Source organism: Corapipo altera, unplaced genomic scaffold (assembly GCF_003945725.1).
Source record: "Corapipo altera isolate COAL_440 unplaced genomic scaffold, ASM394572v1 61411, whole genome shotgun sequence".
Taxonomy (NCBI): domain Eukaryota; kingdom Metazoa; phylum Chordata; class Aves; order Passeriformes; family Pipridae; genus Corapipo; species Corapipo altera.
This window is the reverse complement of record NW_020884875.1, coordinates 8,453,279-8,468,665: the sequence shown is the minus strand read 5'-3', so window position 1 is coordinate 8,468,665 and position 15,387 is coordinate 8,453,279. Positions and strand designations below refer to the sequence as shown.

The following is a 15,387-nucleotide window of genomic DNA, read 5'->3' as shown; positions in this document are numbered from 1 at the left end:
GTACTTCACCAATTTTCAGGGACTGAATCCAGCAAGTGTAGTTGTCTCCAATATGCCTAGGTGTAACACCACTAAGAACAATTTTACTTAGGTATGTAATGACAGATCATTATTTTAAGCAGTTAGGGTTGGAAAATCTGGAGCAAGTGTTAGCTCTCTTGATCTTTTTATGCTGTCTCAACTCATCACTGACATTTGCATTGCAGGAATGAGGAGTGAACTGGGGAAATCCAATATATGAACACTCAGAGCTTGATTTCAAAGGATTCACAAAGAATCACTCTGACAAGGTATTATATCTTACACGTATTACTTCATTCTTTTTTACCAGTGCTTTTTCCATCAGATAGACATCTGTTTGTAAGATGGCTCATAATACTGAAGCAAGTCAACAGGAAGGGGCAAGTATTCTGCAGTAATCTGTTCCTTTTGTGGGGAGAAAATTCCCTTGGCATAGCACATTCCAAGATCCATTCTACCCCCTTCCTTCCCACTTCCCTTTTGATATTGTTTGAAGGATTAATAAAGCTTCTTTTATAAAACTTCTCTTTTTGGAGGGGACTGGGGGAACAAGTCAAGCTAAAGATGATATTAAATTGTCCCTGTTAACTCTTGGAAAGATACTACCTGTGCCATAGATTGCAAGCCAGTTATGTAGGAACATCAGGTCTCGAGTCCTGTAAAACTCCAACACTGCTGTCTGCAGAGTAATACAGCTGATAAACTGTGACATGCTATGGAAATCACTGGAAATTTGTTTCTTATCTAGGTTGTTGTTTCGTACTGAAGAGTTATTCCACTATTACAAATGGTGTTCTGAGAAGCAAAATTATTAATTAATTTCCTTAGAGCCAACATTTTCTTGTTTTCCTGGGAAATACAGGAATCCTTCTGCAAGAGGATTTTTTTAGTTAGCAGTCACTTGCCTGATCTAGTGTTTGGGGTTACACTTGAGTAGCGACTGACTTTGGTGACCTTCAGAGGTCCTTCCTTAATGTTTCTATGATATTCTGCTATAGTACAGTTTTAAAATGAGTTTACTACATCTCTTCAGTGGAACTCAGTCAGTCTTATTTCCTGCACCATCCCAGCTGTCTCCCTCTCACATCTCATGTCACATGTTTTCATAGAATTATAGATTGGTTTTGGTTGGAAGCAACCTTTAAAGGATAATTAGTTGAATAACCCTGCAATGAGCAGGGTCATCTTCAGAATCACAGAATGGGTGAAGTTGGAAGGCACCACAGTGGGTCATCTGGTCCAGACTTCCTGCTCAAGCAGGGTCATCCTACAGCACATTGCACAGGATTGCATCCAGATAGTTCTTGAATATCTCCAGTGAGGGAGACTCTACAACCTGTCTGGACAATCTGTTCCAGTGCTCAGTCACCCACACTGTAAAGAAGTTCTTCGTTATGTTCAGTGGAACTTTCTGTGCTCCAGTTTCTGCCTGTTGCTTCTTGCTCAATTGCTCAGCACTACCAAGGAGAGCCTGGATCCATCCTCTTGGCACTCTTCCTTCAGACACTTATTGTCCTGGTTCCAGCCAGGACAGGGTTAATTTTTGTAGTAGCTAGGAGAGGGCATGACTAGGACACAGAGGTTATTCTGTACCACCTCACATCATTGCCAGAGGCAGGGGAAAGGGACTCTTGCTTCCAAGGAGAAGGTTCTTTCTGGTCGAGAAAACATCATGGGGGAAGCCATCTGGTATTATTTGTTGCTGGGGGCTTTCCATATAAAATGTTTCTTTCTCTTATACCTTCTGTTATTAATATTGTTGCTGTTACTGTTTGTTTTCTTATCTCATTGCTGTTTCCAGTAAGTTGTTTTTACCTCAACCTGTGATCTTTGCCTTTGCGCCTCCAGTTGGAGGAGAAACAATGCACGGTTTTTGCAGGAGTACTAAATTGAAGAATACCATTCCTAAATCACAACACTTATATAGAGTGAAGAGGTCCCTTCTCAGGTGTCTCTTCTTGAGGCTGAACAGGCCTTGATCCCTCATCCTTTTCTCATAAGAGAGATGTCCAGTCTCTTAATCATCTTTGTTGCCCTCTGCTGGACTTGCTCAAGGAGCTTCATGTCTCTCTTGTCCTGAGGAGGCCAGAATTGGACACAGCACTCCAGATGCAGCCTCACTAGAGCTGAGTAGATAGGCAGGATCACCTCCCTTGACCTACTGGCAATACTCTTCTAATGCAGCCCAAGGTACCATTGGCCTTCACAGAATCATAGAATCACAGAATCATTTAGGTTTGAAAAGAATGCTAAGATAATGAAGTCCAAACTTTGATCAATCACCACCTTGTCAACTAGACCATATCATTAAGTGCTATGTCCAGTTGTTTCAAGAACACCTCCAGAGATGGTGCCTCCAACAGCTGTGCTGGGCAGCCCATTCCAATGCTTAACAGCCCTTTCCATGAAGAAATACTACCTGATGTCCAACCTGAACCTCACCTGACACAGCTTGAGGCCATTTCCTCTAGTCCCGTCCCTAGTTAACTGTGAGAAGAGGTCAACCCCCACCTGGCTACAACCTCCTTTTAAGTAGCTCTAGAGAGTGATTAGGTCTCTTCTCAGCCACCTTTTCTCCAGAATAAAAAAAACCAGGTCCCTCAACTGCTTCTCATAGGATTTACCCTCTAGATCCTTCAGCTTTGTTGCATTTCTCTGAACTTGCTCCAGCTCCTCAATGTCTTTAATAAGTGAGGGGCCCAGAACTGAACACAGGAGGTGCAGCCTCACCAGTGCCAAGTCACAAGCTGCCCAGAATTTATACATTTATATAAGACTTTTCAAAAGCCTTTTGGTTTGTTTTGACCTTGAGTTTGCATCTGGAGAAAATGCTGATATGCTTTCTCTAAGAGAATTTCTTTTAATTTGGTGAGAGAAATAAGACATTTTGGCAAAAGAGTTTTACATATAACATATAGCAGGTAACATATAACTGAAGAAAGGCATTTTACTAAAACATCCAGCACAGAGACCCATTCCACAGAAAACACCCACCACAAACAATCAATATACCAGCTTTAGTAAAACACAGTTCATTGGTTTTAAGTACCCACAAGAGAAATAAAAGAGTAAAAGAAGAAAACAGATGGAGAGAGTAAAGAAAGAAGAGAGAAAAAAAGGAGAGAGAGGATAGAAAAGGCAAGATTTGCTGGTTCACATGGTGCCGACTGGAAGACAGGAGACAGGAGAGGAGGAGACAGCTCGCCTGGAGCCTCATGCATTTATATAAATTGGTTTTGCTTCTCAGGCAGGATATCTGGTCATTGACCACTCAGTGTCTTCCTGGCCAGAGTGAGGTGTGCTGTAGCCAACCAGAGTCTCCAGGGAGTGTGGTGTGGGTGGGCTACCAGGCAGGTCTGCCTTGACTGACAGCTCAGCTACAATGGCCGTCAGCTCTGCCGCATGCTCTGTGTGGGTGCAGCCTGTTGGCTGCAGGCCTTCTGGCTCTACCACGGGCTCTCAGGGGTCCTGGCCCTGTTTGCTGCAGGCCATGTGCTCTCCGCAAGCCTTAGCCCAGCTCTTCTCCCCCCCTAGCCCCCAGTCCCCCCCTTCCCCCTGCAGTGAATTGGCTCTGACCCATATCAGTATATAATTCAGTGTGATTCAAATCCAGTATCTCACACAGACATCAGTTGTCTTTTTTTCTCAGCCTTTGTTCTAGCAGATCAATTGGTCCAGACTCATTTAGTCTTATCTGCATGCTGATGGCCTTTCACAGTACCTTTCCTAGTTTGAGTTAATCTTCACATTCATGACAATACTGTTGGCAGAATTCAAGAAGTGCTGCAGCTCAATTCTTCTACAATGGCACTAATGATTCTATCATTAAATACTTCCTGTTATGTCCTAAAAGAGCATTTACTTTGTTTTGTGGTTGTGTTTCGCTGATGGCATTAGCTAACATGCCTTGTAAATTCTAAATGATCTTCTGTGAGGTTATAGAAGAAGTTCTAGGCATTTCTTACATTTACATTATTTTGTACCTTGTATGAATTCATTTAATCAGCCTGAATTATCCCTGATCTTAAGGTCATGTAGTAATTTCTACATGATATTTCAATCTTCCTGCATTGATAATGATTTCTACTATTATACCATGTGTACTTTTCATCAACATATCTATGCACTCAGATGAGTTCTATAATGACCTTATATTTTCTGGTTGTTTTCACTCATTTTCTACTGAGTATTTTTTGTAAACACTTTGCTGGACACTTTTTTCACCTAATTTCCAGCATGCACCCTTCTCCCTTCTATTTGCAAATAAATTATCTTTATGTTCCTCTGCTGATTGCTACCAGCTATTCAAATATGTCCTCCAGACAGTTTCCAATGAAGGAAATAGTACTAATAAGGAAGAAAAGTTGAGAAAGCAAGAAGCAGCCTTCCCTTCCCATTCTTCCGCTCAAAAAACAGGCAAGCAAGAAGTACTAAAATGTCATAGTCGCTTTTGTGGTCATGCACTCATTTATGCTCAGAGTCCTATTTGGGAAAAGAAACGAAAAAATGATATTAGTGAGCTGCTGTTCTGTTTTCCTGCTTGTTTGCTACGTCCTCCAACACTCATCCTAAGCTATACGATTCACAGGCTTCTTGAGATATGAACATCTTTACTGTTAGTGTCTGTATTTCTGTATTTTTTTAGGATGGTCTTGAGAACTCTCTTCTGAATATCCCCACCTCCCAGTTTTTAAAAAATGTTTTCCTTAGAGCAGGTTGCAGCATTTGCAGTAGCTGCAGAGTGCTTGGAGCAGGAAATCTGATTTGATTCTGGTATGTAGCCTGAAGGTGGTCCTCCAGAGTCAGCATGTCAAAATGTTGTGTAGGGAGGTCCTCTCTTCCTTAGGGCCTGACTGTGGTTAAGTGATGAAGAGATGAATGTAATTTAATATATAACTATGTATCAAAATGTATCAATTGCCTTTTACAGGTGGAAATTAATTGCATGACACAAGCTAGAAACAAGAGGGTTTTTTCTCTGTTTATTGGTGGAGGACCTTCTAGCAGCATAGTAGCATTGACAAACAGTAGACTAAATCAGAATCCTGGGACATGTCAGGTGGCAATTGATGTACTTATATGAAACCTTTCATTCTAAATGGGAAAATTCACATTATAAATTTAAAAAAGCTGTCTCCCTTAAGGATAAAATATATCTTCTTTATTAGAATGGAATCTTTTGCTGCAGGGATAATTGAGGAAACTGATGCTAACCTTCTTGATTTTGTTTCTGTTGAAAGGAAATATCACTGGCTTCAGTGGAGCTGTCACTGAGCTATATAAAGGTAATGACACGAAAATCAGTCCTTCTATAAGTTTCAAACTTGGCCTATCATGTTAAATAGTTCAATGAAAGAACATGGGTTCTATTAGACTTCTGCAGGGAATAACTCTGTGAAACATGACTAGTACTATTTGAAATATTGTGGGGATCAGCTCTGCCTGCTGTCCTGGAAGGAGCAGGGAGCAGGGAGCCCTGAGTCCAGGGCAAGACAGACAAGGTTGTCCAGGAACTTTTCTGCTCCTTACAAACCTTGACCAGTCTCACTGCACCCTTGCTGAGCTTTTGTCACTTTGGAAGCAATGCTCACTGCTTCCCCGTCAGCAGAATGGCACAGGGAACTTACAAGGAACTTGTAAATAGTCCAAGTGAAGCATGACTACCATGCAGCCGAACTAGCAGCTTCTTCTTGAAGGAGAAAAGAGGATGTTTGCTCCCACTGCACTGGCCTGTGAAAGAAATACACTGCTTTTCGTAAAGGGACACATCAGTTCCATGCCAGCTTTCATACCTGTAGTGTATTACTCACTGATTGCTGATACAACCCACGGTCTCTAATTGCTCAACTGATTTTTCTTCTTTCCACACCCCTGCCCCCCAGTCTGTTATATAGACTGGAAGCTGCTGACCTTCACCATGTTGAGCAGTACTTGTTATTTATCAATAGAACTGAATTTTCTTTGAACTTCTTGTAGGATTCAACTCTTAAAAAATTGATAAATAGGGATCTGATGTGGAGGAGCTAGACCAGCCAGACGACTTGCAGGAAGATGTGGAGTACTGTGGGGAATCATAAAAGGGCATGACAGATGGGCCACTTCCCACTGCTTCTTCTGAAGAGTCTAACCCTGATTTGTAAAACAGAAGGTCTGAATACTCCTGCCCAGGTACCTGCTGAATAAGATTTTCTCAAGGACTAAAGTGTGATGTTGTATTGGTAAATGTTTAGGAGCCTGAATCCTATGAAGATGTCTAAATTGTGGGCTGCTGCTATGCCACATCCACTGTTGCTGGAGAATTCTTGTGTGTATTCTTCCATTTCACTAACTCAAGACACAGAAGAGTGATGTAACTGTCATGATTTGTTTTAAAGAGTAGGATTATCCTAAGATGAGAGTAATTACAACTTTTCCCTCCAGCTACTCATGTGAAAGCAATTTGGATAAAGCTTGGAAAAAAAAGAAAGCAGTATAGAACAGAAGGAACAGAAGAAGGTTATGTACATAATCACTAAACAGTTCAAATAAAAATTTCAAAGAGGTTAATGCATCTAGTCAAAGTCAATCTTCTATCCTCCATGTTTTCTTTCACTGCTGATGATTAGAATATAGGGTGAATTCAGAATTCGGGTGAGATGAACTTTATTATACTAACTGTGTAACTAAACATGGTTTAATGGATAAAACTGCTTTGAGGAACCAATGTGTATTTGGATGGATAATTCATACACTATAAAACTGTTCATCTGTCTAACCAAATCTACAATTAAAAAGATTCAGGACATGATCCTACTTGTATTAAATCAATTATAAAGCTGTCCTGAACTTCAGTGGGAGCAGAATCAGGGTATAAGTCATGAGTATTGCAGCCTAAAATGGAAGATTTTTAAAACTAGGAATGAGGCAGCACAAGGCAGGCAACTGGCAGCTCATAGCCTGTAGACTGGGCCATTAAACATGTTGCTCTGCATCATTCCCATCCAAAGGTGACTGGCTTTGTGCTGGAAAGCAGAGTTTGCGATATGCTCCGTGACCAGCCTTTCTAATGGCTGAGATTTGTTCTACAAAATGTTAAATAATGAGTTTATGCCCTTTCCTTTAAGGGGTCACTCAGCTTTTAGGTAAAAGGTGAAACAGGTTAAAAGAGTGTCTTTCAGACTTTAAATCTAGATGTATATACTTTGTAAAGGAATTTTTAAAAGTATATGTCTCAGACACAGAATTACTGTGAAATTGGTTACCTCTATGCAGTTAAAAGTGCTGACAGACACTTGCTGCAGAAATGTCCCAGCACTTCTGTCAGGGATGCAGAGAGGTGCACAGGAGAGTGTGTTTGTTAGAGATGGGAACCCTGGCATATGGCCCTTCATGCTTGGTTCAAAATGCCTGCAGACTTGTCCATCTCCATGAAGCTGAAAAACAAGTCTGCAAACTGGTTGTTATTTGATTCTCTTGTTTTGTCTGTGAGCCATTCCTCAGGAAAAAGACAGAAGAAGACGACTTTTATACACCTGGAATAAAAACTCATGTGTATAGCACCTCTTTCTCTCCATTTCTCTAATTGTTTTATTTAAAGCCCTCCCTGGACCAAGAATATTTTTTAAACATCTCACATACCCTATCAAAATTAATTTCTCTGAGGTTCAGGGCACTGTCTGTGTAGGACAATGGAAAAAGTGCCAGCAGAAATAAATGTACAGTCTTGACTTTCAGATAGCTGAAGGCAAAAAAATCCCAATGGATTTTGTTTAAAAATATTTTCAAAAAATAATGAGAAATAGGAAAAGTGCACCAAAAGACACAGAGTGCCAAGTAATTTAATAGGGTTTTGCAAGCTTAGTTTACAGTAAATGTCACTTGCATGCTAAAAACTGCTCTGAGGGATTGGTTACTTTAATCTTGATGTACAAGAAAAAGCCTCTGTGTTTTAGAAGAGTGAATGGTCCAAGAGTTTACATCTCTCACCAAAGTGAACAGAGAAGGCAAAGTAAGGTGGTTTTCCTTATAAACAATTTAGAACTAGAGGGGCAATTAAAAGAATAAATAGGAGCTGTTGAAAATGTAATCTAAAACTTAAGCAGCCCTTCCATGACAAGGGTTTTAAAAAACCTTTTCACTAAACTAGTGCTAAGAGGAAAAGTCAATTACAGCAATAGTGTAAAAGAGCAGATTGTCAAAGAATAAGTTTCTAGCAAAGAAATGATCAAAATTTGTAAATTTTTCAGGCAGATCCCAAGGACATCATAATGACTTGAAGCAAATGAATCATCTCTCAGCTGTAGTATTGGGTGGTATTTGAAAGCTCCATCTTTGAAATCCAGGAAAAAACCCCACAGTGAACACTTCTTCTGGAAAAGTCCCTGCAAAGCAAGCACGGAAGTTCAATGTAATACATTAGGAAACTAAGACAACTTCTTGGCCGGTTTTGGAGGATTTTCTGGGAGAAAGAAAAAGCTCTTGAGAAAGCTCAGTACTACACTGTGCAAAAGACCCAGCTTATTTTGTTCCATGAGAATCTTGGGAGATGAAAACAATTCAGATCTTACCATCTGCGTTTTGTTTTGTGACAGGGATTCCTTATGCCAGGAGGACAGGATTTGACAAAAAAGTCCTGGGTCCAGGACCTCTCTCCTCCGTGGCCTAGGCCCAGGGGAGGAGTTCTAGACCAAATGTAGGGGAGGGGACACTGTGGATTCTGCTTCCTCACATGTAGCTTTTGTCCATCCTTAAATCCCTTGTTCTATTGTTAATGCTGTAAAATGAGAACAAAATTTGAGCTTCAATTCTTACTGCAATGGAAATGGGTAGGCAATAGCATTTACGAATATAGATGAACAATGTCAACATGCATGATTTTGAATTGGCCTCAATTCATCTTCATATTTGACTGTCCCACAGTACTACTGAGAAATAGCAACATGTATTCACTGTAAAAATACTTTCTGTATTATGTAGCTATCCCATTTTTTCAGTGTGAATAAGTCTCTTAAATTTCTTCCGTAAATTCTGTGTCTTGTTGCAGTTGCAGGTCAAGAAGAATTAATCTCCTACATACAGATCACAGCTCTCAGTTCAGCTCTATAATAGAAATGTTTATAGGTATAATGTATAGCATGTTTTCCTTAGCAGCCTGAAAAATTTAAATCCACATACTAAATACTTCTATGTCTCTCCAAATGCTTATTAGTTTGGTGTTGTTTACTAGGTCAGCTTCCATAATTCTTGTCATTTTCTTGGTAGGATTGCAGGTTATTAAAATTTCTTTCTGCTTAGTGATGTTTGGAATCTTTTCTTCTTTATTGCAAAAACAGTTTTAACACTTGTTATTTCACTTAGAAGGGACTAAAAGTCCAACAGTGATTTTACCATTTTTTACATATTTTAATAGAATATGTCATGTAAATGTAAGATAATCAACAGAGACCAATTTGAGCCTAAAGGCACAAATCACAGTGCATATTAACCAAGAAAGAAAATTATGAGCTACAAAGAAAACAAAACCTTTATGACAATTGTACTTTACAGAAAGATGGAAAACCTGATTACAGTCTTGCTTCTTCCAGTCGAATAATAATATCCCTGAATCTGAAACAGATGTGAAACTAATGCAGGACCACAATCCCGTCAAAAGGACAGTTCAATATGCACCGATAATAAAACCAAAAACAAGTCAGAGAAAGTCATATAAAGTGATTATCACATCTAGCAGATTATTTCATTTCTGTTCATTATCTACTTTTCTGTGCAAAAAGCATCAACGCAAACATTTTAATAATAAAAAAAAGAGATGCTGTAATTCTGCAGAACACTTCCAGTGAAGATGGACAATAGTTTAAGCTTATGTCTACTGAAACAATTATGTTCCCCAGTAAATAAATACATAATTTTACCTCAAGTGAATATTTTCTTTTGCAGGCTGTTATCTTGGAGACCAGAAGAAGCCAAACATACATATCTAAAATTATATGAATGGGCTAGAAAGTACTGCTGTTAAATCCCCTGTAGAGCCTCACCCATTGCCATGTCCCATAGCACCCTCTTGTTGAGAAAGGAGGTGGCAGATGAGGGCTTGGAGGTATTTTGCTCTAAGTCACATTTGCTGTATTCTTTGTGAATGGTCACTGTGGGCATCCAGTTCCTTTCTCTTGGCTTAACAAAACCACTCCAAAATGATACCATAGAGCCCCAAATTTTCCAAAATGTGCTCCATAGGCTCAGGATAGGGAGGGGTGAGTGAAAACATTTTGGAATGAAGGGAAAACCGGCCAGGAGGAAGAGACATTTTAGTCCCTCATTGTAAATTGTTGGTGTTAAAGATTTCAGGACATACCTTTCAGGTCTAAAAGACAATAAAAAATATTTCTACTTACATTTGCTCAGGCAAAGTCGTGGTCCTTTATGTTACAATATAAGGTTCTTTTGGTGGGCTCCTAATTACTGTGATGCTTGGCCTATCTTTGGTTTTATGACTGCATGACCCATTTGTATTGTCATAATCATGCAGAGAATTTTGAAATGAACAATTGTCACTTGCTTTCTTTTCTATTTCTGGACTACGAACCTAGGGCCAAGACAGTAAATTTACATATAATGTACAATGCAAGGGAATGTAATGAAATTTATGCAAGAAGAATGCCAATCAGCTCAACAGTCACCAACTTTCCACCCATCAATGCACCTTAGATGTAATAGAGAAGCTGTAATGTCCTCTTTTGGAATGAGAAAACCTGCTTATTTGTGGGAGGAAGATTCAGCACAGTAATATCACCCTTCTGCATTTCCAGACTTGTGTAGTCTTTAGAGAAATCTTTGCTCCACAACTTGCCTTGATTTCCTGTTAAAATATTGTACCGTAGGATGTGCTAATTATGTGTTTCTACAGGCTAGTTGGAAGTTAGTTATCACACTCAAATGATAAGATACTACTGAAAATATTTTCAAGAGTTTGCACAGGCCAGGCTGGCAGGATGCTGCTCTGTGATGCCTGACTATGCTCTCTGTAGGCCAACATCCAGGTGAGGTAACAAGCTGCATAACACTGCACACAGTTCTGAAGGAGTGTGCCTTTAAATACATTCCCTGAAAGCACCAAACAAGCACCTTTTGAATAGCAATTGCAAATGAGAAAATTTTTCGGAGGAGAAAGAATCCCTTCTGTCATGGAAAGCTTCCCTTTGCCTCCTAATAAGAAATCCAATTTATGGTCAGTGTGCCCCCTCACTCAGTATCCTTTTCTTTGTACTGTCTTAACGACTTACCATGGGTTTCCTGGTCAATCAGTCAATTCCCATGCCCCTCCTCCTCCCCCATTCCCCTGAGCTACTTGTTAAACTGTGGCCTTACAGTAAGGAATTCCAAACTGAGGGACTTAATTTTCTCTGCAGGATGTGACCCTGTGCGTGAATAGGCACTATTTCTACTGCTGGAAGAGCCTACAGTATTTCAGATCATGACAGCAAGTACTTAATGAGCCTGGTCCTCTGGAATTCTAAATGTGGTTCCTTGAATTGCCCTACAAATTAGAGGTCTCCAGTTTTATCCTGCAGCGTAGCAGGTGTTGAGCTCACAGAGCTGCTCTTTGTGATATGAACCAAGGAGAAGAAGGGATATTATTGGGGAGTACCAGGCAGATAAACCAGAAGGCAGAAGTCAACTCCCACTGAGTGCTCTTCTAAGCCAGAATAACATAAATTTTTCCCAGCACTGAGGGGAAGATACGGACTCTGTTACAAGCTTGCCTTTTTTTGGTAATGGCTACAGATGGAGGGGCTGCTGCCATGCTACACAGTTCTCATCAATGTAGACAGACTGAGACTGCTTTCTGTCATCTTGTTTCAAGGCAAGTTATTAATACTTTTTGCTCTTATTAAGCTCTAATACCATAGTGCTGAACAAGATAACAGGAGACTTTTTTCACAAAATGCTTGTTTCCTGTCAGTTATTAGGTCCTTTGCAGGCAAATGTTGGCCATTACTTATAGAAATACCTCACACAACCCAAAATTTGATCTGAATTGTAAATGAAGAAAAAAAAAAGGTGAGGGGGAGGGAAGTACCCTCATACATAAATCAGTCTTGTTAACAAAGTTTTATTCCTGTGAATATTGGTCATTCTTTTGTTATGGATGTGGATGTTTTTCTCTCTTGTGGAGAAGGAAAGGTCATCTGTAAGCCAAACTGCTGAACCTATACAGAGTCCTGACTGTAAAATATAGTCTGTCTGGTTTGCTTTATTTTCTCTGTCTGTGAATCAATATACCTGCATTGATTAATAATGTTCTTATACATCTCACACAGCTCTCTCTATAAAGAGTAGTTCCACTGAATTATGTCTTATAGTGTATATTAATTTGCTTATCTCTGTATACTATCTTATAGTTAGCTCCTTTGTAGCTTGTATTACAAATGTTAAATGGATGATTTTTCAAGCATTTGCTTTTACCTCTCCTCTCTCCACTACCGCACTCATATTTACAATGTAATAAAGTAATGGCATAAATATTGAGGAATTATTTTTACTGAGGGTTTTTTCTGTTTACTTAGCATTTTAAAATGGCTTGCCCACCTGCCTTCAGTTTATACATAGTCATTTTGGCTGATTATTTCATATACTGTACTACCTTTAGAAAAAAACTCGCCTGTGACCATAGTAACTGTTTGATTAGGCACAGTTGAGCACATGAGTTCATTTTAATATAGCTGGAAAAAATGGATAAATGATCTTGAAAACTCCTGAAATCATTTGGGTTATTATTGGCTTTCATTTTAGGTTCAACAGAGAAAGAATTGCTCATAGCCTCTCTTTCTTTCTTTCAATGTGTTTTTTTTTTCCTTCTTATTTCAACTTAGTAGATGTGGGCTGTAAAGCATTTATGTAAAAGTATTTGGAGGTTTTCCATGGGCAGCTTGTCTTCCTGAAGAGAAAAAGCTATGTATAATAAGATTTGCCGAACCAGGAGCAACAGTGCAGCATTCTTGTCTTCTCTATTACACCAGAGAGAATGTGGCCCCCTCTAACCCAATTTCCCTTATACTGTGTTACGGCTTGGCCCAAAATCTTTGCAAGCCAGGTGGAATTGGGCTGTAATAACTTGAAGAAGGGCAAAGAGGGTCAGAGGAAGAAGTATTGATCCCACTCAGCTGTCCCTTTACCTTCATGGAGACTATGAAGAGTATTTCCTCATGTCCAGGTGTGCAAAGTATTTTCTGGGACAGGTATATCCAGAAAGCAGTCCTGAAAGGATTTCCTTTGCAGATGTTATTGTGTTGTTGATGCTGTGGTAACTCAGCCATCATAATGATCAGAGAAAGAATAGAAAGTACCTACTTCCTTCTGGGATGATTGAGTCAGCATGCAACCATTAACTGATGTAATCTCATTCTGATCTGAAGTCCATAAAAAACTGTGGAAGAGAGAGGAAACTGAATTGCAAAGATAATTTTTGTTGCAGAAGAATAAGAGCCATCTCCTGGTAACATCCTCGGTAGTGTGCATGCCCAGCACTCTAGCACTCATTCAGGACAAAGTTCAGGAATTCATGGTACAGCTCACAACCACTTTTTTTTTTCTGTGTGTCAGAGGCCACAGTGCGAGCTAATCCACATCCAACTAACCATAGCCTGCCAACTGGGCAACAAAGAAATCTGAAGTGCACCTGGCTGGTGGTGAACCCATAGCATGAGACTGGATATCATCAGAGAAATCAGACTTGAGTTCCCATGGGTTTCTCCTCAGTAATTATGTGATAAAATGTTGGTATCATTACCCTAATTAGCTGCAAAATATTTTGGACATTTGTGAATATTTCTTGCTCACCAATTGACAAAGCATGTATAGCGATGTGACTGCTTCTGCAGATGATTTTATAGCACGTTTTACAAATGTCCTGGTTTTTTGAGATTTTTTTGTCTGTCAGAGCATTATTTATTAAACAGTCTTTTCAGTATTCAGATGAATCCAGTTATTATTCCAAGAGTTAATAACAATATCTGTGCCTTGCCATCTGTTGCAAAGGACAGCGCTCCATATCAACCTCTGTAATGCCTAATGGTGAGCTTTTCATATCAGTAAAGAAAAATGCACTTCCCTGCAGAAAGATGGTGTCTCGAGACAGCCCAAGGCTACTTTGCCTCATGTTCTGATTATCAGTGACCAGCTGCAATCTCTAATCAGTAGTTCAGAATTTCTGCTGTCCCATTGTCTGTGCTGCCTGTAAGGACCCAGCTGCCTGAGAAGTCCTTCCTCTGCCTCTTGCCTTTGGAATACTTCAAATAGTTCTTGTCTTGAAAAGGGTTGGGAAGAAATCAACAACCTTTAACTCAGTTGTGACTGTGTTATAGGTTAGAAATCCGAGGGGGGGAATTTTTCTTCCCCCTACCCCCACTGTAGGAAAGACGGAGTTTGAATGGAAAGGGGGGGCAATTAGCTTTACAAAAGAACCTTGCTGGCTGAACCGCATTCCTAATGGATGGCCTATCAGAGGCTGGGGGAAGAGGGGAGGAGTTTTGGGGGGGGTTGCTGGCTCTCCTCACAATGGAGAAGTTAGATTGCTGGGTTCTCTCTCTGGAACGGGGACAGGGTTTGTGTGTGTGCTTTTGGAGGAAAAGCCTGGAGGCCAGGTTTTCTGACTTTCATCCTGATGAGGCCTGACCACCGTCCTCGGCTGGCTTTGCATGCTGCCTCATGACTCCAGCTGGAACCTACTGTGTTTTCATCGGAGAGCTCTGTGCTCACTGGGAGAAAAAAGGAGAAGCCTTGAGACACCGTCATCTGAGAACAACAGTGAGTCTTGTGGGGGTGGACTGCTTTTCCTTCTGCCCTTCTTCCACTGGGAGAAGGGTCCTCGTTTTTCTTTTCAGCTTCTCCCGTGACCCGAGACCACCCCCCAGACCCCTCCCTGTGTGGTGACCGCCAGAGCCCAACAGCGCCCCCTGCCGACCGTGATTAGAACTGCACTAAAGGACAGAGAAGTATTCAGACTTTTTTCTTTTTCCTTTGTTTGAGGGGGACTTTTGGGTACAGGACTATTGTCTCGTTTTTTTTGGGTTTTTTTGTTTTTTTTTTCTGTTACTGTTTTTGCCAACATACATATATCTTTTAATAAAGGGTTGTTATTTCTTCTTTTTTTCCACACTTCCTCGATTAAAACCCCCTTAATTTTGGATTTACAATTGCTGAGAGAGAAAAGTTTGGTTTGTCTCATAACTCATCCTCTTTAGCAAACATTCCAGTCTCATCAAACTGAGACAGACTGCTTTTCTTCTGCTGAGTGAAAAGTGATTGATTTGCTTCATCTTCCACTCAAAGGCAGCCACAACTTTTTTATTCATACTGTACAAAAGTAAAAGCAGAATGAAAAATATATGA

At 40.1% G+C, this 15,387-nt stretch overlaps 2 long non-coding RNA genes across 2 annotated transcripts; one reads left to right on the top strand and one right to left on the bottom strand.

Annotated features, from left to right (window-relative positions):
- The first annotated feature begins 201 nt into the window (after nucleotides 1–201).
- LOC113943427 lies at nucleotides 202–8,353 on the top strand. Its single transcript, XR_003526318.1, has 4 exons — nucleotides 202–290; nucleotides 5,262–5,306; nucleotides 5,998–6,189; nucleotides 8,247–8,353. It is a non-coding gene; the product is annotated as an uncharacterized LOC113943427 (long non-coding RNA).
- On the bottom strand, nucleotides 7,488–9,941 carry LOC113943426. Its single transcript, XR_003526317.1, has 4 exons — nucleotides 9,912–9,941; nucleotides 9,560–9,606; nucleotides 8,568–8,773; nucleotides 7,488–8,381 (listed from the first exon to the last, which is right to left on the bottom strand). It is a non-coding gene; the product is annotated as an uncharacterized LOC113943426 (long non-coding RNA).
- Nucleotides 9,942–15,387: the final 5,446 nt, after the last annotated feature.